Below are 27,723 nucleotides of genomic sequence, written 5' to 3'. Positions count from 1 at the left end.
CAAGGGAACATAGTCTTTTCTAAATCATGGAATAATTTAGTTTAGGATTAACCATTTAAGCTCATCTCATTCAAACTCATGATGAAATCAGAGCTTCTTGTACTAATATATTGTATTAGCATTCATTATGTCATGTATGGCAATAGTGTATATGTTTTCACATTTAGACCCTAATGATTTTTAGTTAGGAACTGTACAAGACAGAAACATGTTTTTATTCTGATATTTGCACCATTGGTGCTGTTGTAATAGGGCTTAGATCCATGACTAGGACTTCTAGATAGTAAAAGAATCAAGTAATAGAGTTAAGGAAAGATAAATGAGCAGATCATTTGACAGGTAGTCTAGCAATCCAGTTAATGTCCTAGCAACTCCTAGTCCTATTGCCGTTGTCTAATAATAGATGGTCCAGCCCCATAAAGATGCAGTAGAATTGGTTTTTACCTCCTTAGGAAGACCAGAAGTTTACATGCTACTACAATACCAAGAATCATAGAACAATAACAAGATCATAGAAAAACTACAGTAAGTGGTGAGCATAAAGACATTAATACTTAAATGAAATTGAATCAAATTGAATCTTCAGGGTAAATCTGTTTTCAAACAATCTGTGTCAATGCTGTAACAGATCAAAGTTTTGTGGGTGCTTTTTGCATCACGCTCTTAAAATGTAAAATATTTACTTCATTTTGTGTAAGTTTTAGCTAGTTAGCAGTTTCCAGTCCACAGAGAATTTTAAATACTGTTGACAACAGCGGCCAAAAAGACATTATTTTTAATTCAATTATTTTTACCTTTTTTCTTCTTTTATTAGTACTAGTAGTAGAACTGCTTCTTGTTGATTTTGTCTTGTCTTTCATAACTCTTCTTTTCTTCTGGTATTGGCTAAACTAGACCCATAAAAAAGGAGCATATACTTTTGAGAAGAGTTGTGCTCCCACATGCATCTATTCCAAGCTTCAAAGGAATTGGAAGCAGTGTTCTGAACTGAAGGTGTAATTTTTCAGCATTGCTGCAGACAAGAGCTTTTTCAAGCTCGTTTAGTATAAGTTCTCCCATAGGCACCAATGTGTTCATGTCACTTCTAGAAGACAAAAGAAGAGCAGGAGCCTTCTACAGAGACAGCAGCTTCTGGAAAAAGAGGTTTGTTGAACAACTTCATTTATCTTATTGTTCACAGCAGAGACTGTTATTCAAGGCCAGTCAACACTGTTTGCAAGATGCCTCCCGCATCTTCGGCATAGGAAGAGGAGGCTTGGCAATAGCTCCTTTAAGTCAGTGTTCTACTCCAATACAGGGAAGAATATTTATGGGACAGACAAACATGTTTACTTCTGAGAGCAGAACCAAGTGTTTCTCAAATTAGAACATATTTCCCATCTGCCCTCTCCACCAAGGCAGAATATGTGATGAATATTTTGAAAATGAATTTAAATGCTCCTCAATATTGTCAAGTGAGACTGAAGGTGAGGCGGGAAGGTTTATTCATGAAAGAAAAATTTTATAAGTAAGAAATTAAAATATAAGCTTTTACAATTCCTCATTTTGTTGTCAGGTTGCAGTAACAAACAGTACCATGCGGGCCAGAGCTGACCAGATTATTATGTGTTTCATCATGCAGAGCAATCTCAGTTTCCAAAATGGGAAGAAAACAGATGCAAGTTATCATGACAGGAAATGAGAAGCTGTAGTTAGTGTAATGCTGCCTGACAGCAGGTGGCCATAAGCTGCCTTCATATATCATCTTTCCTGTTCCAAAGCCATATTTTTCCCAAGAGGAAAAACTGTTCAAATGCAGGAAAAGAAATGGAAGTACTGAAAAAAATACAGATTTGGCAGTGTAGTGACCTGTCAAAATGGAATTAAGTGTTCTTTACAGAAATATACTCACAAAAAAATAAAAACATTTTAAAAAGTTGGTACATATGAAACCAAGAAGTCTGTGCATCCTTTCAGATTCGTAAGATGAGCCTCAGGACAACTGTGTGAACAGGTAACAAAAAAAGATAACAATTTAAAATTCACCTGTAATTAGCTGGAATCAGCTATTGCCAAATGGTTTCACAGATAATAACATGTCTTCCCATCTACCTAAGTCAATTAAGATGCAAAAACTTACAGCCAGCTGGTTTTCAGAAATATTGTTTCTTTAACGTTCTTGACAGAACAGGTGCTGACATTCTTTTGCATGGTCAAAATATAACAATAGGACTCTGACATCAAGATTGGTCCAGAGAAATATTTCCTCCTACCAATGTTGTATTTTTAAAAAAAATTTTTTTGCAAAAACGTCTATAGCAATTTCATTCTTCCCTGGTTTTAACATGAGAAAACTGTAGCAACTAAAGATTAAAAAAAAAAAAAAAAAAAGTAAAATAAGCCTACAGGTTTTTAGCAACAGCATTTAAACAGCATATTGTGAAATTGTAAAATTCTCTAATTTTAATACTCTTTTTTCTGCAAATGAAGAGAAACAATTTAAAGAAAATTTAGAATCAGGTAACATTTCTCTTCATATATTCAGTGTTTCTGGTATAAAAAAAAGCAAAACACCATTACAGTTGTACTGAGCAAGGGCAAGAAATAGATATCTTTTATGTTGTCCCTAAGTTTTACTATACAGACTGATATTTTTGCTATACAGACTCACATTCCCAATGCAAAAAATACTTACAGAAGAGCCATCAGCAGAAACCAGAAAGTTTTCCATATGTTCCTTTTACTTCAATTTCTTCATAGAATATTTTTAAGCAGTGTTTTGAAGGAAGTTGATTATAAGAGAAATTTGCCAAGTCTTTTTAAGGGAAGATTTTCCCCAATAAGGCAACTTCTGTGGAAACAAGCGATAAGAGTTACTAAATATAAAAAACACATTGGAAAAAAAAACTCTTTAAATTTAAAAAAACTCTTTCATTTAAAGAAAAAATCTCTAAATGAAAGACTTTCACTAGAAATCTCATCATAGAGTAACCATCTATGGAAACTATTTTAAGCAAAATTATATAAACCTTTTTTTTTTTTAGCAATGTACCCCGAGGAAAGCGGACAGAAAGTTCAGATTAAATGCCTGGAACTAGGCTAAAGCTAATTATGCTTAAGGAAAAAAAACCAAACCAGTGAGTCTGATTTGTCTGACAGTTCTATTAAAGGGAGATCACTAAACAATTCATTCTGTTGCTTCATGTAAAGTGCTTATTAGTTTCCAAATAACTAAGTTTTGCTTAGCTCATATAATTTCTGGAATTTTTGCACCATTTATAGGTGTGTATATGTATTCATTATGTTGTTTTGATTCTACAATTAGAGATTTGTGTCAGGAGAAAAACTTTCAGTTCTTCTTTGCCTTTTTTTGCCATTCCACAAGACCCAAAGGAAAGTGAAAAATGATCTCAGAGGGTTAATAGACATTTCTGTTCTTTAAGATTCCTTCAACTATAGGGTTCTTCATCAATAAACCTCATTACAAAACAGAAGCTCCAAACAATACAGCGTTTGTTTGCACAGTTAATCCTACTGAAAAAAAAAAAAAAGAGCTAACAATTTTCCAGTCTTGCTTGTGTTCTGATGCATTGCTAGACTGTGTTTTACATATCTCAGCTGATGAATGTGTATGTGTTCATTTGGATTTTATTTCTAAGACAAATGCTTTCCAGTGCACTATTACGCAAATGCTGCTCTACGCAGAGTGATTTCTCCCTAAGAGAAATTAAATGCTTCTTTGACATTATTTATAAGACTTTCATTAGGAAGCACTGGCCAAAGGGAAGAGTAAATCAGTGCACAAATTTACATGCTGTTGCAACCAGACATCCTTTGGTACCCAAGCAGTACTTTTTTAAAGCTCATGCCTTACGGTGCATTGCATTAGGGAACAAATACAGCTAATCTTAATATATAAACAGAAAGACAGGTCCTCTTAGCAGAAAAGCCAAGAACATGCAAAAGTCTTCCAAAATGCTCCTAAACATGATTGCACAACCGTTGGCATAGTCAGACAGATGAAGTTTTGCTGTTTCATAATTTGGTATCACTGCCGCTGAAGTTCTCTCAGCTAAGTACCTCCCTATTTAGAACGAGAGAAACCAACATCCAGTGTGATTGTTTAGCCCTTCTGTTTCTGCTGCAAAAGACACCAATGAAAGTGGAAGCCATTTTCAGAGTAGGAAGAACACTGATTTTATTTGTCAAAAAGGTATGTTTTTCACTCAGACAAAAGGCAAAGTGTCTAATGAGGAAGCCTTACTAATCCAAAGTGGAATAAACACTGTAAGTACCAGCAGAAAACTAAATGTAATACCTTTTTTTTTTCCAAGTTCAAGCTCTCTAGTGCTTTAAAAGACTTTTTTAGATTAAACACAATGTAAGGAGGAATAACCAGATCCTGCCACCTGCCTGACTTCCTTCAGACAAGTATAGAAGCAAAACTGTTGCTCCCAGAGTGCTCTGTTAACAATTCACAGTCTCATGGGATTGCTGGACTACATAAATGACAGAATCTTTCTGTTTCGAGCAAGTGACCATGTTGCAACAGTGATTTGAATTCCTTCTCTAGCAGGCTTTTGTAAAATTAAAAACAGATAGACGAAGTAGGAATGAGGCCTTGGCTTTCCTTTGTGCCACTGACAGCTGTCACCACCCCCAAGGCAAGAGGGTTAGATCTGCTCATGAGCAGCCAGTTATCAGACTAACTTATTAAGCTAAACTGAATTTCAACATGGGTTTTAAGGTTTTCAAATAATTTCAAGGAAGCAGAGAACATATCTGCAATAATAATATTAAGCAGTGAACTAGCCAGCTGAGAATGGAAATTAAAGAAAATTGAAAACAGCAGGGAACAAAAGCATACAGCATTGAGTCTTCCGCACATGAACTGTGATAATAATTCTCCCAATTAGAAACTGTTCACAATCAAAAGCATGTTATGTTAGATTGGCTATAAAGTTATTAAAAAAAAAAAAAATCAGAGAATTTGGACCCTGAAATAAAAATATGGTAGAGGTTATTTAATTAATGATGGATATCATTTCAACTTCACCCAATTCTTGATAAATGACTGAATTTTCAAAGTATTAGAGAATCAGTAGAATTTATCTTAAAGATCAAGTAACCTAGTTTTAAATTAATTAAAATTATGACTGCACTCTCCAGAGGGATCACTCACTATTGGTGAGGTCATATAGAAAGCGTTTCTGTTGATAAGGGAAAAACATTGCAGTTTTTTTTTCCAGCTCTACGGGATTATGCTATGTACATGACAGAATATTTCCAGGCAAAACGTATTTAGCGCAAGTCCCAAATTCACTTGTGTTCTTCAACAAGAAAAACCTGTTTTATTCATAACAATTTTGCTATGAAAAATACAATACACCTTTCCTTTCCTCCTTCTAGTGATTTTGGGGATGATAATTAATTAAAGCTCATTCCTGGATTCAGGTCCAGTCCTTCAGACATTAGTGAGACTCTCTTGTCCCTAAGAAAGGCCTCATCATTATAAATCCTCTTATTTTTTCCCTAAGCAGACATAAGGAAATTTTATATACTGGATGAAAACAGGAAGCTGCAGTTTCTTTAAACAGTATTTTGAACCATAAAGCAGATGGAAATTACTTTCACATGCTAGGCAATCTGTGTTACTGTCCAGGTTCATGCTAGCACATGCCAACAGTGGTGTATAGCTGTCATTGCAGCCCTCAGTAACATTCATGCCAGGTCATGAAACCCAATCCAAACATGGCAGGTGATGGCCATGGTAGTTGTAGTCAGACATTCATGCCATTCTACTGTATAACAAAAGTCACTCACTGGAATTCTTTCAGCCCATTGTATTTAACTAAACCAATATAAAGATCAAAAGATTAAGAAAACATCTGTTCTTTGTGCACTTCCACACCACTACCTCAGTTTTCTTCCTTTAAACAGAAGAGTGTGAAGAGTTATGACACAAGCAGGTAAACTTTGTTTGATTGTTTGAGGTTGTTGCATATGCAACCTTCTCTGTGATGCTCTGTGATAAGCAGGTTTCTCTCTCATACCAACACAACAGGCTCATAAAAATCAGGCACAGATAAATATAGGACAGAACTTCAAAGGAAGGACACATTCATTGTGGAGTTACCAAATTCAACCACTGACTTGCTGCCTTATTTTCAAATACCTTCTGCTGCTGAAAAAATGTAAATGTTCCTGCACGAAGAGGTTTTTCATTCATCAGAGCTAGCAGGAGTCAAGATTACTTCAAGATGATAAAATGTTGTAGTTCAATAATTACAGTAATTTGTACATAGACTGTTAAATAAAACAATACTTTGGGTAACAACAGAAATACTTTGGCAATGAAACTTTAATATTAAGGATAAATATTTACTGTTTTCCTTTGTTACATGCTCTTATGCAAGTGTTTCATAGAAAGAACTATAGTGCAGCTCAAATTGCTCAGTGCAAAGCAAACTTTATTTCACATAATGCATAAGGGTACACTTTAGCAAGGGAGAATACAAAACATTGTTGACCATTCCTCCCCACTCAAGATGCACAGACACAATGCAACCAGCTGCTTGTGCTAAACAAACCTCAGCTTGACTATACGGATAAAATCATTAGATTTTTTTACCAGGACTTCCTTCAATCTGTGTTCACAGTCTCTACCCTTTGACAACTACAACTGTTGAGTCAGCCTAGAGTTACACAAGATGGCACCTTGTGGAAATTGCCACTAGAGGAAAAGTTACACTTTCTTGGTGTTTAAACACCTCGGGTCATGTACTGACATCTTCAGCACCAACAGTATCCAAGTTCCTCCTAAAATGTCATGAGATTTTGCTCCTGAGAGATTGTGAGAAGGCCAGTTGAGCTGAGAGCCTGGAAATCAGACTTTAGTAGAACACTAACGTTGTCAGGATGGTAGGCTCACTCCTATTCAGATCTTGGAGACAGCCCTAACTAAAACTTAGCAGAAACAAGAACACGCATAGAGAGTCTTTTATTTTTTATAAAACATAATATCTCCCTGCATAAGAGCTTTAGCCAGGATAGGAGCAGACACCTCTAAAGGCAAATTAGCTTTCCCACTAAAGAAGTGGTTTGATTTTACAAAACAGAAGAAACAGTCAAAGGCCAAGACAGTCAAATGTGGTGAAGGAATGTAGGCCCTGAATAGGCCATCTTATAATGCAGCCTGAGGAACTATGATGCACAAATCCAGTTTGCCATCTATAAATACCTTTTTTTTTAAATTATTGGTTGGTTTTTTGAGTTCTTTTGTTTGTTTGTTTGTTTTGTTTTCTTGTTTTGGTTTCTTGTTTGTTTGTCAAAGCTTTCATTTCAGTAAGCATAAACAGCTCCTTCTGAAGAGGTGATAGAAAAAGACGTTTTGGGTGCAGTGATGCAGCCTACCATCTGAGGAATTTGGGTGTGAAAATGAAAAATACCTTGGTACTGAAGCAAAAGATAGTCCACACTCTAAAAGAATCAAGGCAAAAGAAGTCACTTTTTTAGCTGTATCTATTTCCATACTTTGCCCAAAACTTCCTTCTAAACCTAAGAGCTCCCATGCTTGCTTTGGTTATCCTACAACCAACCACCACACTTGCTCTCCTTAAATGTCTTAAAACTGAAAATGCTGTTGATCCAAGTGTGTGACTGTGGTCATGCAGAAGGGACCATGGCACATGCAGTGCCCAAAAATGATGATCTGTCTGAATTTTTAGTACTGCATTTGTCTAGAGACACAAGGCAAGGGGCCATGTCCAAATTAATTGCGGTTGCAGTCTTTAAGTGCCTGAAAATCAGTGGTTAGTTTCCTCTAGACTGTCAGCATGTCATCCAGGCCCCTAGCTTCAAGATTTTAATTTGGTTTTGAAAACATACCAAGACACTTATGTTACTAGAACCAATTCATTCAAGCTTTTCTAAAGAAATACTACAGTTCTGTAACAGAATGAAATTCAGTGTAATTGATATGTCTTACAGATTTTAACAGCTCATATTCAGGTCTCCCAGTACTGAAGGTTAGCTGTGGTCATGCACAATTATTGCAAAAGGAAGTTGGCGCTCTGGGTTCTGTGGTGGTATTTGGTGAGATAGTTGATGAGCATGTGATTGTGAATGGAAAAATCACTATAGGTATTGCTTACACAAACATTTGACATAACTAGTGTCCCCAGTGTTCCTCCAATATTCCATGGAGGTAAGCTATGAAACTGCAATAGCCTACATTGATACCAGTATGCCCTTTGCTCCTCTGGTTAATGAAAACAGTGGTCATGCTGAACACCTGCACATGAACTGTTTTTATGTTGAATTGCTGACCTGAGTTTAGGTGGTTTTGTTTTGTTTAAATTAAAGTCTTATAATTAGTTATTCTGTTGCTTGATTGCAATGCCAACAAAGCAAATCAAAGGGTCATGGCCTACTTCATGTTTGTAGTAACCAAAGTTGTAAATGAGACCTTGTGAGCAGAATGACACAATATTACTTCCCCTCGCATTTTCACACCACACTGCCTTCAAGCTTTCATCCAAAGGGAAGCTTGTGTTTCCACCAAGCACAATTAAAAAGGCTTCCCAGACAGTTCTTCATCCACCCAAGAAAATGAGTCTAAAGCAGATTTTATCTAAAACATTATTTTCCTGAATAATACAAAATTGCCCAACACTTTCATATTGGGTACAACTATTGTTTACTGAAAAAATAACTTAGTCAGATAGGGTTAAACTAAGATATACAACCTTTCCAGCTAAGGTGAGTAATAACCATTTCTGCTTGTTTAAGGGGTCTCTGTCCAGCATAACTAGACCTTCAGACACATACCTTATCTTTCCACAGAAGAATAAATGGTATGATCCAGACATCACAGACTCTGGTTTTCACCTTATTTAGAATAAATTCTTTTCCTCAGTACCATTAATTCCCAAGGTTCAGTTGTCTTCCTTAGACATCCAAAACCTAGCACCAGCTACATAGCTAGAGAGATGAGGGAGATTTCTGGGACAAAGGAGAAGTTGCCAATGAACAGCTTAATGAGTCAGCTTGGCAGTAACTGAGCAGGATCATCAAGGGAAAGAGGTGACTGATCTCATTAGGCTCTACACCAAATGTAAAGAGGATTCATGTTAGTCCCAGCCAGACTGGGAATTACAAAACACAAGGGCTCCTTGCTGTGCCACAGAGCACCTGTCATCAATGGCAGTAAGGATGCTGCAATCATCTGCAATTGCCATGAGCACAGAACAGGAAAAGCCCTTCCTGTTGATGAAGAACTAGGGCTGGCCACAGAGACCAGGTTACATATGTTAGGCTACTGAACCAGCAAGCGAAATTTCTCCTTACCTAAGTTCTTCAATTTTTTTTTCCATTTACCTGTGCTCATTCATCAAACACCCTTAAAATGGAAACAAATATGATGTGAGACTTATATGATACAAACAACTGACTGGAATAAATGTGTAATTAGTTGCTGTCAATTAGACAATCTTATGAGCAATAGCTATCTGGAGGTGAAAACTGCTGACTGAATATATGGCATACAAACTCACACAATATAGCTGTAATGTGTGGACATTTAAGAAAGTAACAACATGATCTCTTACTTGGAGTACTGTGTGTGCAGTATTATACATCACCAATGTTACACTTTAGTTTAAAGCATACCATTAGCTATCAGCCTTTAAATACAATTTACCAATAGTGGGAGGACTAAGTGGGCCCATGTAAGCCACACGCAAGCCACAACATTATGATCCATTAGTCACCAGACTAAGTAACTAGACAGGAAAATCCACTGCCTCCTGAGCCCACAAGGCTCCTTAAAAAGAGTCTTTGAAAACAGGAGAAGACAGAGCACAAGTAAAAGCATGGTTGTTTCTTTTCCCATGTGTTGCACTACTCAAAATAGCTTTGTGGTATTCTAACAGAAAGCCTGATTTCTGCCATTGCCCATATGCTGTCACTCACATCCATGCATCCCGCTAAGGGTTGCAATTCACTTATGTTTTTAAAGTGAACCCTTTAGTGTTAAGACAATACTCAGATTCAGGACTCACCAAGAACATTCACCACCTATTGCTTCCAAGAATCCTACCTTCAAAAGCCAAAGAACTTAATCTGGAGCCATACAAGGTTTCTTTCTTCCAGCTGCATCACTTGGCTACAGCTAACAAATCCAGTTATAAACTCCCATTGAATTTTAAATGACAGATTAGCTGGTAATTATTATACTATTAACTAAGTCTAACAACATTATAGAATATGACAAAAGCAAGGTTGCTGTGATGTTTTGTTTAAGTTAGGAAGGCTATCAGAGACAATTACGAGAGAAAGGTGCTTCCATTTAACAACTTCAAACATAAAGGCTTCAGGATCAGACAGTAGAATCAGAGCAAAAGAAAATAAATTTCAAGCTCTGAAGCTAAAATATTAATCAAAACAATAAACTTGTTTCTTTACTCCAAAACACTTTGATATAAATTGCCCTCTTTCACATCCTACAAAAATAGCCTCACACCCCCCCCCCAAGTACTTTTAGTGTTTCTTCAAGTATTCATCACAGATGGAAGTGATGGGAGTTTATAATGTTGCATTTTAACGCCAGACACCATCTTCAAAAAAGTTTACATTTAAGAATACAGACATGTACAGTGTTAAATTGGTGCTTGTACTTCTATCAGTAATTTTTTCACATATGAATAAAAATAAAGTAGTGACGTAGCAGTTTCCTAAAGGGTTTAATTCAATACTTCTATCCTGAAAAAGTGTGAAGTTAATATATGCAGTGAAAAAAAGAGCAAAAGATTTATCAAGAGCTGTAACAATGAGATACAGTAAGATATACAAGTAAGCAGACTTTGTATTTCAGAGAATCTATTTTTGCAAAGAAAAAAAAGAAACAAAATCCACTGGCACAATATGATATTATCCAGGCTGAAAGGTAAGGATGCAGCTAACAAACACTGTCAGTTGGTATCATACTGAAAAATGTAAGAACTAGTGGCTGAAATCCTGCTATGACAAGTCTAAACACACTTCAGGTGGAAGAGTTTTTTTCTGTAGTGATGACCTAATTTAAAAGCCAGTTTTACAAAATCAGCCCCCCATCTGTAGGTAAGTATCAAGCAAATGTATGAAAATATATTCTTGAAACAATATTTAATACTGCTTATAAAATAACAAAAGGAAGTCCAAACTGTATCTGGAAGAACAATTTAGAAAAAAAAAGAAAAAGGCAAACATGTATTTTGCAGTGTCATTTCAGCCATTATACAGGAATCAATATATCTGAATAGTCTGTTAAATTATTTTAGTTTAAATTTATAATGATACGTATAAAATTTTCATACAAACCCCATTTATCAGAAAGATATTCAGAAGCTAGATGTGCTTTTGCAAGTGGGGAAAGAATGAAAAATATGCTCTAAATGCTACAGAGTGAATAAAATTATAAACTCTTCCTTTCTTTAAATACACAGACTTTGATGTTTATTTAACTTTCGTATTTTTCATCAGGTTTAAATAATTTTATATTGCTCATTTAAATTTTTTTTGTTTGTTTTCTGAAGTATTGAAGTGGTTACATTGAATTTTAGTATCTAATGATACTTATGATAATACTTAACGTGGAGGAACTCAATATTCTCTTTGAAGTTTGTGAATTAAGTATTTTATAGTTTGAAACCTGTGTGATAATTAGTTTTCTTTAAAAGGAATGCTGAAATTTCACTCTTTTTGGAGCATAATTTCCCTTCAAATCCTGCATACTATTTAAGCTACAGAAAAGGTTCCTGTGGTTGTGTTGTTACGAATGTTCTCCATGTGTAAATACTGATGAGACTTTTCAAATCCTATTCACATCAGCACTTAAAATATACTGTGAATTTGTACATGGTGTGAACAGTTTCCAGTAACAGAGCTAGAATCAAAATATATGGAAAGCTTTCAGAAGAGATTTTTAAATGGTCAACTCAAAATAATTTCAGGACCTATGTCAGCAACCTATTTTATCATCTAATTTTCATCATAAATACCTTAGATACTTCCAGCAGAAAAACACACACACAATATGAAGTTATTCTGTGTTTCTCCTGTTGTTGCTCTTTTACTATGTTGGTTGTCATTAGAGTTCCATATTGCTATTATCCTAAAAAGAGTCCAGTAGGTTCTCATTTCAGAAAGATCAACATAAATTTAGAGAGCAGATAGATGTAGTATAAAGTAAGACTGTTACCTATGATTTTCTTCCAAACTTAAATTCTGCTCTAAGTTCTATTTGCAAACGGAAAGCCTCAACACTGCATAATAATAAAAATTATGGTATGAATCTGAATTTAAGTTTTGAAAGACTCAAAGATGAGTTTATTTCCAAACTCCTTAGATCATTTAGGGTAAGTCAGTAGCAAGTACTTTTCTTTTAGTTACTGTTGTTGATTTCTGGGTTCTTCATTGGTCTAACAAAGTAGTATGTTTTTTTTACAAGGTTTAGTCTCCAGCCTCAGTGAGATATATCCAGCATTCTCCTCAAAAGCTTTTCCTACTTTGAGGTAGCAGTAGACACATGACTAAACATGACTTTCCACACTTCTTACTTGGTCCTTTGGTTTGAGAACAGCATAAACTGACATAAATCACCTAATATGTAACACACTAAATTTGCAACAAATACTAGTATTGTTCCCAAAAAGAGTGCCCGGCTGCCTCCATTTTCCCTCATATGTCTGGACTCACTGACCTGAGTATTGATTTCTACTTTGCCTGAGGACTAGAAGAAAGAAAATATCACACCAGTCTTCAAAATGGCCAGAAGGAAGACCCAGGGCAGTACCAGACAGTCAGTCTCACCTCATTCCTTGGAAAGCTGACAGAGCACCTCATTCTGGAGGCCAGATCAGAGGGATCTTGACAAGTTGGAGAGATGGGCAACCTTCTGAAATTCACCTAAGTCAAATGAAGAGTCCTGCATCTGGGGAGGAATAACCCTGGGCACCAGGACAGGATAACAGCTGACCTGCTGGAAAACAACTCTGCAAAGAAGATCTGGGGTGGAGGGTCTTGGTGGACAAAAAGTTGTCCATGAGCCAGCACTGTGCCCTGGGGACCAAGAAGACCAATGGTATTCGAGGGTGCATTAGGAAGAGCACTGCCAGCAGGTTGAGGGAGGTGATCCTGTTCCTCTATTCAGCCATACTGAGGCCACACTCAGGCTGTGTCCAGTTCTGCGCTGCTCAGTACGAGAGAGACATGGAGCTCCTGAAGCATATCCAGGAGAGGGCAACAAAGATGATTAAGGGACTGGAGCATCTCTCTCATGAGGAAAGGCTGAGGGAGCTGGGCCTGTTCAGCCTTAAGAAGGGTTGATTGAGAGGGCACCTCAAAAATGTCTGTAAGTATCTGACGGGAGGGTGTTAAGAGGATGGTGCCAGGCTCTTCTCAGTGGTGCCGAGCAATAGTGCAAGAGGCAATGGGAAGAAACATGCAGAGGAAGCTCCACTTGGATATGAGGAAGAACTTCTTTGCTGTGTAGATGACTGAGAACTGGAACTGGCTGCCGTGAGAGGCTTTAGTGTCTCCTTCCCTCTAGATAATCAACAGATGTCTGAACATAATCCAAAGTAGCATGCTATATGGGACCCTGCTTGAGTGGTGAGGTCGGACCAGGTGACTTCCAGTAGTCCCTTCCAGCCTTACCCATTCTATTATTCTGTGGTATTTTCACCAGTTCTTGTTGTTTTACCTCTCACATCAAAAGACTTAAATTCTACATGCCATTTATAGAGATTATAGAAGTATGTCCTTGGAAATAATTTGCTTGCTTTGAGTTTGCCCTCACAAATTCAATGCAATGAGCCTTGACACCAGCCAGAAATCAAAAACTGCAAGAAGATTAATAATACTTGAAAAGGTGAGTTCTGATTTCATTAAGAATGGATCTGATTGACAGGTCTGGCTGTAGTGCCCCCTCCCAGCAGAGATTAGAACATTACCACAGGGCTGTCTGCCACAGCCTGAACACAGAATGCTCGAGGTGGGAGCATGACCTGCTGGGCTGGACTATTGCCCTGTGTTCAGAGCAGCATTCTGTCTCTGCTCTGCTCTACTCTACCATCTCAAGGGAGAAAAAAACATAGTAAGATTAATTTGATGACTCAGATGATGCTGCGAATGCATGTGTGAGCATGAGTTTGAGCAGATGATCACCTTTCCCCAGCAGCCTTCATGCAGTTAACCCAATAAATTGAACTTAGCTTTCTTCTTTACATCTGACATCAAAATCCCAAAGGTGTTCTTTGCCTCCAATAAAGATGAAGTATTGACATGGTTTGATTAAGCCTGTGTATTGTTTTGTCATCAAGCCATTGCAAATTTATAATGTCCTATATAAATAACCACAATGAAAAGTTTATTTCTTAGATATGTACAAAACAGTTTGACATTAATACTTCTAAGCAAGAAACTTCCCCTTTAAATTATCTCAAGACAAAAACCAGGCTATATAACCAACATTCAGTAACTGCAGATGCAGCCAATGCCCTGAACCACAACAAATTAATGCAGACTGAGAAATGTGGTAGTTAACAATACTTCATGTAAAAAACTTCTTATCGTTCCTATCTTCTTGTGAATGTGCTTAATAAGACTTAGGCATTCTTTCAAAGACTTTTTTCCCCCATTTTATATTATTTTCCAATATGCATTCTTTGGACAAGGAGATAGCTCAGTTGGTTGAGCATGGTGCTAATAGTAGCAAGGTTGTAGGTTCAATCCACATACAGATCATTCACTTCAGAGTTGGACTCGATGATACTTGTGGAGCCCTTCCAACTCAGAATATTCTGTGATTCTGTGAAATTTAACTTATTTCCAGCTTACAAGAAAAAAGGTTCATTAATGGAACTTCTTTCAGAGTTCAAGGATCCCGTGGCGGCTGCTGCACTTGCTAAGGTCTGCATCTCATCCGTAGATGTGAAGTCATGGGCAGAGGTTACTCTTTTTCCAGACACGGCTTGTGGAAGTCTCTTATTCCCCTTTGTGATAGCAGGAAAAAGTAAAATAAAACCAGGAAACATTATCTCATTAGAGTATAGCCAAAGTGCTAAACTGATGGTGATGGGTCACACCTGCATAAGGACCTACTTTGTGGTCTAAGCAATAATTGGGACTTAAGAAAAGAGGAGAGGATTAATAGGAAAAAAATTTATGTCAGTCTGTATGAGTAGAATTTGAGATCATTTTACAAAATTGCTGACTTTTAACCTGTTATGTTTTATTTTAAGGCTATCCTTTTTAAAGAAAACAAAGTTATGCATTTAAAAATAACTTCTTCCCCATGCGTTCTATAGAGTCTGAAGGACTTACTTGCCCCAGGTTAATTTTCTGCTGAATTTATAAATATCAGTATCTCTTTTCACATGTTAGACCAATTGAAGTGCTCTCTTTTTCTGCTTGCTACGCCAATTATACCACCTTGTTGAAGAATCTGGTAAATTCTTATAACTGCCAGGACAATTAAGGACTGCACAGCTGGACTACTCAAAGTGTTAGTTCTGGTCATCTTTTTTTAACTTATCTTTTGCTTTCTAGATTGATAAATACAACAGAAAAGTAACTTTGAAGAACACAGAACAAAATATATTTTAGTTTTATACAAATAAGCATACTGTCTTAACAATGAATGCTTAAGGCAAAACAAATGATGTGCTAAGTTTTAACACTTCTTGAGTTTAAGACAACTTTATTTTCTCTATTATTATATATGACTTTTGGTGGTTTTTTGGATGCTGTATTGGGTTTTTTGACAGACTAATCCATATAATTTTACTCAGATCCCTAGTTAGTTTATCCATATTTGCACACATGTTTATGCATAACCTACCAGTTTGTTTAGTTAGGGATGTATTTTCTCTCCTTTGCACATTGTTAATCTCTAACATGGAATACTTTTTTGCATTACCTTTTGTCTTTGATAAACAGTTTAGTCAGTTGACCAGTCTCCCATTGCTTCAATTGCAGTCATATAACCACCCCCTCAATCCTCCTAAGTGTTTACAATACTGACTGAGATTACAACTTTGTTTTATAATGCTATGATTTTTGTTAACTTGGAATAAAGATTTTCAAACTAAGCAAGAGATTTTTTTGGTTTTTCTCCTGGGAGTTATGAGTATTTTTACAAAAAGAGAAGCAAACTTTTAAGAAACTATGAATTGATCTCTTCAATACGTGTGAATTGGCATCACCAACATGTAAAACACCAACAGTTTTTGGTAATTAGAAGGAACAACTATTAAAAACAATATGAATTTATTTTAATTTCTGACTTTTTTAAGAACTGTTTGCAAACTATCATGGGTAGTTTGTAAACTATCAGGTACAGATATAAGAACTGACACAACAATGATTGATAAGTACCTCTAAGCAAAATTACTGGCCTCTTTCATTTCAGGAACTGCTACTCTAATTTAAAAAATCATCAAATTTGGAATAAAAAATTAACGGGAAGACTGAAAGTTTTGCACAAGTGAAGAGATGGTTAAAACCACGTTTTCTTAAAAGCAATAAATGAAAAACAATACACTAGTGAGAAAACTAAATTGAAAGAAAGTATGTATACCATTCTCTTTCTGGTTTTAATCATGTAAGAATATGAAGAATATGTTGAGAAGAGATAAAGAGTAGGGTCTGTATTACTAACTAGAATAAACCACCATTCAGTCCATATCAGTTCCTGCAGGAGGATGTAGACAGACTGTTCTGCCAGAGAGGTTGCACTTCTTTGAACAAGTTTTGGGAAGCAACAATCAGATTTAGCCTTTTGTGCTGCTCTGGTGAATATGGTCTGAAATGAAGGCTGAGCATCTCAAAGACTGTTTCAATACATTAGTCTTGACAAACGTACAAACTTAAGGCATTCAAATATATATGAAGTTAACTTCATATTTTAGGCTGCTTCAAGATTTTGTGGCTACTGAGTAGGTAGAAGACTTCAGAATGGTGACTTGCTGGATTTTATCTCTGGATCTAGGTTTTGTTTATACGCAAAATTGCAGGAGATATCATAGCTAGTGATGAGAGTTTAACAGCATGATCTGATCACTGATATTTCTGTATAGATACCAGAAATATCTATAGCTTTCCTAAATATTTATTACTGCTTCTTTACAAAACTATTGCATAAAAACTTCAAATTCCTTGGATTTTTACATATATGTGTACTTGAAGTGCACTAAATGTGCATTTGGTAATGCTTACATTCTTCTGAGATCACTGGTGTGTATTGGTCATTAAAATCCTTGGAATATGCAGGAAGGCAATATGGAAAATTTAATAAATGTAGAAAGGTATAAATTTTATTTTTATTTCAGTTAAGATGAGTAAAATGGGTAAAACCCCCTTCATTTTCTTAATTCTTTCAAATTTTTTTTATAAATTTTTTTAAATAAAGATTTTCTGTACATTTATATCAGTGATTTTTCTCTGGTCTCAATATGATTGAAACACTTTGAAAAGGCCTTCTTGTAAAAAAATAATTCAGTTGGAATGGAAATAATTTTTGTAATCTCTGTCTAGTTATAAGAAAATAAATTTCTGAAATGAGAGAGCTGGAAAACCTACAGGGTAACGTTTACAGATAAAATCATGAAAAGCCTGCTGGCTACATGTTCAGCTATTGCTTATTTCAACACAGGTAAATTAATTGTTTTTAGATAACAGAAAAGTGAACTTTAGACAAAAGCATGTGAATAGAATATTTTTCAAAGTCAAATGCAAGAAAAATGAAACTTAGAGAGACTGGGCATGAATAATTTTGAAATGTTAAGTTAAAGTATTGGTGAAGTGATTATCACTCTAACCAAACTGGTCACAAAACTTTTTAATTAATGCTTCTGGACTGCCAACCCAAGGAATAAAAATAATTGTTTTCTGTTATTTTGCAGTAAGATGAATACAGATACTCTCTGTGCAGGAAGGAATTAATAAATCTGTTTTGTGTCACATGGGTCTGTATTATGCTAGCTCCAGGGCCAGCGAATCAGAAAAGTTAGTCACATTGCTTCTCTATGGGGATTATCTTGAATTTTCAAATCAAGGTTATAATTTACTTGAATTCAAAATTTTTCATTGATTCTGAAATGTCCAACAACATGGAGGAAATTATCTGTTTCCCAAGGACTGCTTTCTGAGATTAAAAATTGCACATTTCTGTGAACAACAAAATTACATCTGCCTAGGGTCCTGCTAGTTGCCAGTAAGTATTAGCCCAGTGACTGGGACTTGCTCCTTGGGCTAATAGAAAAAAAAGGAAAGGTGAAATACAGAGATAATATATAGAAAAATAAAAAGAGTACATGGAAATACAATGCAGAGAAGGCAATATAAAACTGGAATATGATTTAAAGATGCAAAATATCTAAAGAGGTACAAGCAGCTGGAAGGTCAGGATTGTCCAAGAAGGGAATTTTTAAATGTTTGGCACTGGAGGGCAAATGGAAAGCTACTCTCAGCACTTGTTCCTCTGTACAGTCCACAGATCAGCTGACAGGTTTGCTTTAGTAGCTCCTGTGGGTGCCATGACTGTCAAATGGCTCATACATGCTCTGTGCCTAACAAAGGATTTCTGGTACTGCAACCCCATATAAAGTTTTGACTCAGTGGAAATGTGTTCACATTGGTTTTTTCAGACAACTGGAGATGATTTGGATTCATACCAAAGGACTCAGACCACTGATGTACATGAGGAAACTGATTCTCCTATGAAGGAAGCAAAGAGTACGTTAATTGCAGAGAATACTGTTGTATTTCTGTCAGGTGCTGGAAATATACTGATTAAAGAAAAAATTCTGGAAATATTATGGTATGTGTACTGTCTCATTTAGCATCCTTTGCAAAAAATGTTGCTATATCTTTTGTCAAGAATAAATTGGGAGACCTGGCAGAAGAGGAATAGGAGCACATATCAAGAGTAGTGTTTTGACTATCAGAAAATTCTTACGTTACAAATTTTACTTGAAGACTTAAGAAGATAATACCAACCATGTTTGAAATTGTGTTAAGTGATCTCTGAGCACAATATTTAACAGTACTATGGGAAAATTCTGAAAGCTACTTTTCCATTCTGGTAACTGATCATATACTGCTGATTGTAGAATTTAAGAGTTCTCTTCAGTTTGAAGATCTGATGGTAAGAAAAACAAAAATCTCAAATATGTAAGACATTTAGCATGGCTAAAATACTCAGATCTCAGATCTGTTTAGTGTACAGTATGTGGAATTGTTGCCACCTGAAACATCTTTTCAAGTAAGTAACTTGTCAGGGTGATGAGAAAATAAGAATCACTACTTTTTCACAAAAAATGCCCCATATTTGCTCTAAAGTTTGAACCATGAAATATGGTAAAAAATTGCAGGCATCTTAGTCCTCTTGGGGAAAAAAAAATCAGTCATTTTCCTGCATCAATCAAGATCAAACTAATACTGATGCAAATATTAGAATCCAGGTGAAATATTTTTGCCATATTTTGAACATGACTTGTGCTGAGACTAGGTTTGCAGCTGGGTAAGCATTTAGGGGTGCTTTGATCTAAACAAGAGTCTGCAGTATTCTCATTTGATGATATACACATAAAAATGCTGGTAAATTTGAATTAGTTCTAAGCTTGATTGAAACTTCTAATTTCCATTCCTCAGGCAACATTTTTAGTATAAAATTTATGCCTATGAAGCAGAAACTTTTTATAAATCATATATCATGGAATTTGCAAACTGACTCAGGAAAATACTTGGCATCTTGTGGGAAGATTTCACACTTTGTTTGCACAACATCTTCATAATGTGCTTGTTGAAGCTTGCTGGAGAGACAGAGACAGTAAAAATGAAAAATATCATCACCTTAGAGTCCTTCCTCTTGACCTTTTTTTTTCCTTTTCAATAAGGCAATAATAGTCACCACTCTCAAATACTTTAGTCAGTGCAACTGACTGCTAGAAACTTCAATCCGCTAAGTGACAACCACAACCAAAGCTAGCAGAATGGTTTGATATGATTTACCCTAGAGAGTACAGAATTTTTTTCTTTACAAACCACCACTGAATATAATAGACGACAGCTACTCCACCTTCACTTGTTTTGACCTGTTCAGAAATGTGAAAGTATAGTTACTAGAATTACAATATTTCTGTCAGTCTCTAGATGTTACAATAACTTCCTTTTCATTACCTGGATCATTGCTTCCATCACTGATAAGAACAAATAGGGGCTTCATGAAATGGGCAGCAGCTCTATTAGTGAGTGCAATTGACAAACCATTTTGTCCAGATGCAGAATTACTGGCAATGTTACTGTCTAAGATCATAGCTTTGTAAAGTGATCAAGTGCCTGCAAATTGAAAATTGTGTTCTACAAGGAAAATAGAAAGCAATATCTCAATCTCAATAACTGTCCTAAGTGAAAAGTGGTTTTATCATCCTAGAAGTACAGGGGTATACAAAAGGAGAGTGTTGTCTTTAAATTGGAAGTAAAATACCCTAAAAATGTTGGCAACTGTAAGAGAACTCTGAATCCTTTTTTGTTTCACAGTTGTAAGTTCAGGAAAGTGCATGGTTTCCTTTGTTCACATCCATTAATGTTTTGTTAATATTGCTACTGTTATTTGTGCTGCATAATGAAAGTCACTGATTTCTCAAGGTTTATTTGCTACATGTGGTCAATCCATGCTTCATTATTTCAAAACTCAAGAGATAATACACTATGTCAGAAGATTACTTGTAGAAGACAGCAACAATTGAAGGAAATCATGGTCTGAAAGCAGATTCTGGTGAGCTTTTTGTGCCTCTGCTAGGGTTGAGACAGCATTTTATTTTTGGGGGAGGTTGAAAATTGTCTGACCACATCTTTTCTACATAATAGATTGCTATTACTTTGATCATAGAATCATAGAATATCCTGAGTTGGAGGGCACCCACAAGGATCATCAAGTCCAACTACTGGCCCTAGGGCCACCCCAAAAATGTGCCTGGGAGGATTGTCCAAAGGCTTGTTGAACACTGTCAGGCTGAACATTGCAGCCTCTTCCCTGGGGAGCCTGTTCCAGTGCCCAGCCACCCCCTGGGTAAAGAACCTTTTCCTAATTCCTAAATCACAACACAGCTTTGTACTATTCTTTCTGGTCCTGTCACCGGTCACCACAGAGAAGAGATCAGTATCTGCCTGTCCACTCCTTCTTATGACTAAGACGTAAGTTGTGATAAGGTCTCCCCTCAGTGTCCTCTTCTCCAGGCTGAACAGTCCAAGTGACCCCAGCTACTCCTCATATGGCTTTTTGTCTAAACCCTTCACCATCCTCATGGCCCTCCTTTGGACACTCTCCAACAGCTTTATATCTTTCTTGTATTGTAGCACCCAAAACAGCACACAATACTCGAGGTGAGTACTCCACTGTTCTATGCTCACACAAGCCATACCACTTTCTTGTTTTCCTGATCCCACATAAACAGAGCAGTATTCCAATAACCAGTTCTACTAGGAAAGCTCTTCCTTTCCTTTGCTTTTACTTCCTTTCCTTTTTGCTTTTGAGATCATGCTTTCAACTGTCATTCTACACTCCGAATCTTGATTCTACTGAAGGGAAATCATGGAAGGGAAAGTACCAAAGGGAAAGTTGGAGGAAAACAAATTTAATTATTAAAGCACCCTTTGGGGCCGTCTATTCTAGTAAATTAAGCATTACCAGGAACATTTCTTAGCAATACAACATGAATATTCTAGGAAGTTATCTCTGGCAAAACTTGTTCCAATCCAGCTGGTACTTTCCCTAAAATCTTCAGGTCCAGTTCACATTTCAGGGATATTTCTGTTTGCTAATATAGATAATACTATGTTATTTTGAACTATGAGGCTGTTCCTACTCAGGGTGGCCTTAAAGCTTTGTGTCTGCCATGCTATACCCAAGGCCTCACTGGACACATGCACCATGCTATAGAAGTATTTTTTCTTAAGAGATGGCAAAGCTGCCTTTACACTTTTTTTTTTTTTTTTTATCATGGAGGACGGTAGACTCAGTCCACTATGATTTAAGAAGGCCACCAGATGAAATGTCCAGGGCTCTGACCACATGAAAGCAGCATAGGCCATACATTTGGCAGGTCCAGTGCAAATCACTAACATAGAGTAAAATTATCTGTTAGGGTGATATTTATATGAGAAAATAAATGAGAAGCATTGTAGATAGAAAAAAATTTAAGATAACAACTCAATAAAATTGCTGACCAATGCAGAAGATAGAGGGGCAACCATAAATATCAAATAAATAACAAAACTGGGACAATGGAGAAAGATTAAACAGGTGTGGGATGCTAATTCGGAAGAATATAAAGTTTGGTGTGGTTGCAATTGTTTGGGGATACCTTTTGAACAACCTTGCGCCTGATGAAGACAAGCAAGAAAAAAAAGTGTTTCTCAGGCTACCTGCATATGCCTTTTGTTTTCAAAGGAGAGCAATATGTTTTTTCTAATGCTGATGAAAGAATGCCCAGACAAAAAAGACTGGACTTCCTAATAGTACCCTTCATATCAAAATAGTGTGAGCATCGTTTGCCTTTCTCAAATGGTGGAATTAAGAATAGAGACCAATATCAACAACTTTTTATTTTGTATATTGATTTCAACTTCTTTTGTGGTCAAAAGCACCCATTAATTTTTTTTTTTTTTTTTTGAATACCCTGTTCAGACATTGACTTCAGCTTATTCCAAGTTGCCTAAAGGAGTGAAGGGTAAAGTAAGGCAGGTGGGAAGTAGGATCCCTTGTTTTTTTCAAGAATAAAGAGATTCTCCGCTCATTTTATGATGATATTGCCTAATGAAGTAAATGGTCCTAATTTTAGCTTCCCACTCTGAAAACATCTGTGCACTTCTGAGTCAGACGACAGGACCATGAGCTTCCTGGTTCCTGTCATAGTCCTGATTAAAAAAGACTCAAATTACATTGAGTAAGGATGCTATTGGTAGGGTGTGGGAGGTGTTATTTAAATTTTGAGCTTCGTAGTACTTTCTTGTGCTGAAATTAGACACCACACCATCACTTCTGCTTAGTTCTACATTTGCTTAAAACATGCACGGCACATAAAGTGACATTGAGTGTAATCTTAAGCAATTGTATGTTACCTTATGTGAACCCTAGAGATAGCTGAGAAGATCAATATTTTTCAGAGGAAAAGTAATTAAAGACCAAGAGATTTGAGAATTTTAAGAGGTGGGAGGTTTCCTTTGCAGTATAAACAATGGACACAATCCCAATTGCAGCCACTATTCTCTTTCACAAAATTATCTGTGTCCTTATTCGGAGTTTGCTTGCTAGGTATATTAACTTCCAAAGTGGCTACAAGGTTATTTTCGCATTTGATTTAGTAGAAAAGATGGCAATATTCTGTGTTCAATGTGCACTGTGACTTTGTAGTCTTACAGTATGTTTTTTCCATGATAAAACTGGAATGCCAAGAAGAATATGATTCACAATTCCACAGTAACCCCTTGCTTGTATTCAAGTTGAAAACAAAATCCAAAGGTGATGTTAGGTAAGCTGGGAAAGCTTCCATGAGTACACTGCACCTGCTAATGCAGTGTTAAAAAAGAGATGCTTGGAGATTAATGAAACCCTTTCCAGCATTCTACAGAAATTAATTTTCTTGGTGCTACTGTTCCTCAAAGACTAAATTCAGCCTGAACATACAGGTCATGTTAAGAATGAATGCCTCACTTTAGGATATACGTACATGGAAGAGCAATTAAAGCTGTTATTCTTATCTGTTCTTGGGTCAACCTGACATTAAGTGGTTAATTTGAGTCATAAATATTGACACTTCAGTTTACTCAGTATTTCTTTAAAATGAACAAGTAAAGTGACTTCTTTCCTTTTATTTATGGGGATGGGAAATGAGCACATTCTTTAAAGGGCCTTTCTTCTTTAGAAGTTTAAATACCCTGTTTTGGATGGTGTATTTCAGTTGTTCAGAGCATCATTTTTAAACTGCTGCTTTCTCTTCATTTTTCATTCAGTTTGCATCATTTTTTCCCTTTTAATGTCTGTCCTTTTACATGCTGCTGTTAGAGCCCTCCTTAACAAATATCTAGAACTCCTATTAAGTTCAGTGGGATTTCCTCGCACCAAGGCTTCATCCTGATCAAAGTTGTCAGTGTAACCTGTAATATATAGTGGAATTAAAGAATATCAAATATACAGTTTCTGCCTGTAGTGTGTGTGACACTGTGAAACAAATATATTTTCCATTACCAAACATGTGTAATCTGTTTTATATTTTTGCTTATTTTGGATAACATTATTTCAGAACCCCACAATTACCTCTGATAGAATAAGCAAAAGCACAGACCAAAAGAGAAATGTTGTAAAATGAATGAGGAACCTCAGTTCCCAGAAGTTCAGTATTTCCACATCAAAGTATTCAAAATACGCAGGTTACAACAAAGTACTTAAAAAGTATGTGAAGTACTCACAAATAAGAGCTATTGACAGTTATGGAAAGACTCATCGAAAAGATTATGCAAAATGATTGTTGAACAAAACAAGCTGCAGTTGTTCCACATTAAGGCAAAAAATGTCACAAACTATTTTGAAAGTTGTTCGTTACATTATTCTGACTGAAGAAAGTTGGCATGAGTCACCACATTTTGTGTTGCATCTGATGGTATGAATTTGAACAAAAATATTTTTCAAGCCAGAAAACTAATGTGACAGACCTAACCTCAAAATTATTATATCTCAAAGTTGTCTGAAAAGAAGTTAGTTTATGATAATATTTATACCTATCTCTTAAGCTTATTTATAGTACTGCATAGTGCTACTTTGTAGTGGCATTTCTAGAACAGGGGAAGTCAATTTATAAGGTAGAGTAATCACTAAGTGGTTGCTGAGAACCATTCTAAAACGGAAATATCTTAGAAGCAAGATTCTTGATTTACTTGCTGAAATAGACAATCTGGTTATTTCCCATGTTTGAATTGATTTGATTCTTTTCTCTTACTAAGAAAAATTGCAAATAGGATTATTTTCAGGTATCTTGATATAAAAGAAATACAGTTTATCTGTGAAATAAGTGAAATATACTTTCTTTAGGAAAAAGAAGAATCTTTTTCCAGTGCAGATATAGTTCACTGCTTCCTGGGTGGCTTTTTGCCTTCATTAACACTTCCCTGCCAAGGCAGAATATCTGATCAATATTTTTAAAATACAACTTTACTGTCAACATCCCCATTTGTTTTTCTTTCTTGCTTTAACACAGTTTGATCACTGGCTGCCTGTCAGAGACTGAAATATTATCGTTTATGAATTAAACATTTTCTTAAAGGACTATTTAGAACTGTATTACAAAAGCTGCAGTGAAGACTAACACACCCTGGATAGGGCCCTGAGTGAGGCCTTACACTGCTCGCCAGATGAAGATAAGATAAAGCTCAGGGCTGGGGACATTCACTGAGCACCGGCTTAACACCTCCAAGGTGGAGACCACAGCCCCAGGGCTATCAGCTGCCAGGCTCGAACAGACCCTCCACCAAAGGGTGGGGGGAGGAGAGGCTTTGGGTATCTGGGAAAAGCCTCTGGTCAGAGGCACAGTGACTGCCCATCCTCCACTGTGCAGAGGAGCCCAGCTGAGGGGTCCTCACCAGGGAAGGGGGGGAGCTTATCCACAGCAGAAGGGGGTGACATGGCCCATCACAGGGCCCCCCTCAAAGGGGTCCCCAGACCCTGCATTAGAGCACCAGAGATGATGCAACAAACCCTCGGTGGTGCAGGCGACAGTGTGTAAAGCCAGCCCCTGCAAGGGAAACACGTGGGCGTTCCCACCTGGCCCAAAGTGTATATTAATCCACAGAGTTCTGTACTCTTTGGCGTGTGGTGTGGTGCTGTGTGGGGGCGTGGCGTGGCGTGTGGCGGCGTGGCCACGGCGGCAACGGGACCCTCACCACCAGAAGACCAGACGGAGGGTCATTGGGACCCTCAGATGGGTGATGTGCTTCCACCTAACCCCTGTCACCTCTCCCTGTTCCCCCACCCCCCCTCACGCACACTTCTTTTTTCCATTTCTTTCTCTCTTTCTTTTCTCTTTCCTTCTCTTTGCTTCTTTTACTATTAAATGAAACACATCAATTTTTTGGCATCAACATTTAATCTCATTTGGTTTTAATCTCATTTCTGGGAATATTTTGAACCTTCTAAGTTCTTTCCGGTTTATGCACAGAGACTTAGCTTTCTTTGCTTTTCTGGGTTTAAACCGGATCGTAACACTTCCCAAATTCCTTCTAGGTCTCTAAGTCCTCCTCTTAGCTTGCTGCCAATATTGTGTCTAAAGTATGAAAAGTTTACGTGATGCCAAACTTTAAAACATGCCCTAATCATGGTGCCTCCAGTAGCCAGCTGAATTCCCTGCTAAAGGTTGGTGAACCAGAGATTTTATTCCACTGGGACCCTCAGCTAAGTAACAGCCATGATCATTTCAGAACAAACAGGTAGCCACAAACTTCTACAGGAATCTCAGGTTCTCTCATGCCAAAATCTATTTAACCTTGATTTGTTAAGATTAGAAAAGAAATGCAAACTGGTGCATGAGGGAAATACAGTTTTTATGTGCAATTTGTTTTACCTAAATGGCATGGCTATGGGTTATTACAGGCCTATTCAAGGACACAAGGTAGACACCACTCTTCCAGAGGGATCTTCAGACATCTTCAGATATCTTTTAGAGAATCTTCATATGGGAATGAGCCCTGGTATTGAGGACAGAATAACAGCAGGAAAAGTGTCCTTATCTGAACTGGCTCAGTTACAGTTCTGAATAACCCCCCCAAGGATGGATGGATTTTTGTTCTCATCTTTTGCATAATACCAGTCTTACTCAAGACCTAATGAGAAGTGTAATAAGCACAAAAAGTAATTCTTCTCTTGGTTTCTCTGAGTTTCAGAATTAGCTAGCTCCAGTCTTTAATAAGAAGTTAGTATCCCTTGACAGTACAAGTCTTTTAGCTACAACTTTAAAGATCTGTTTCTGAGGATTGGCCAGACACAAGACAGCAGCAATATATGTCTATCTGGCCAACTATGTATTTGCTTGATTAGCAAATACCTTTTGCTACATCTTTAGGCTTTATTTTTTGCAAGGAACAAAGGGACTTGAAAACGCTTTGAAAGTGTTGTCTCATAAAGGACTAAACAATTTAGCTCTGAAATCCTTTGTGCTGGAAGTTCTGTATGAAAATAACATGTGATTGCCTTGACAAAATCACAATATTTGCCTCTTATTTAAAGACCATATATCACAATTAAATTATCTTTTGAAAACAGTAAGTCTAGTTAAATTGCTCATCTTAACATCTGTGTACAGTTCTCAGTAATCAGTTTGGGTTTTTTTCTGTGTAAATCTGTCAGGAAGAAATTTATATTCTTGAGGGCAAAGAGACTTCCAGTAGCTGTACACCCAGCTGTGTATTCACTGTGGGATTACCACAGCAAATGCACTTCTTCCACGAAAGCACTGGTGTTAAGATGAAAAAACTCATTTCATATAAGGTTTATAGCTATCTGAGAAATTAAATACATTTAATTTTATGAGAGTGGTAGAAAACCTACTTCTAAAATTTTGCCATTATCACATCAGGCAGATTGACAGCCTCGACATGAAGTTGTTGAGTGGCCACTAGAACAGAACCATGCCAGTCATTGACTTAAAACCAAAA

This window comes from Corvus moneduloides, chromosome 1 (genome assembly GCF_009650955.1).
Source record: "Corvus moneduloides isolate bCorMon1 chromosome 1, bCorMon1.pri, whole genome shotgun sequence".
NCBI lineage: Eukaryota > Metazoa > Chordata > Aves > Passeriformes > Corvidae > Corvus > Corvus moneduloides.
This window is presented reverse-complemented; position numbering follows the sequence as displayed.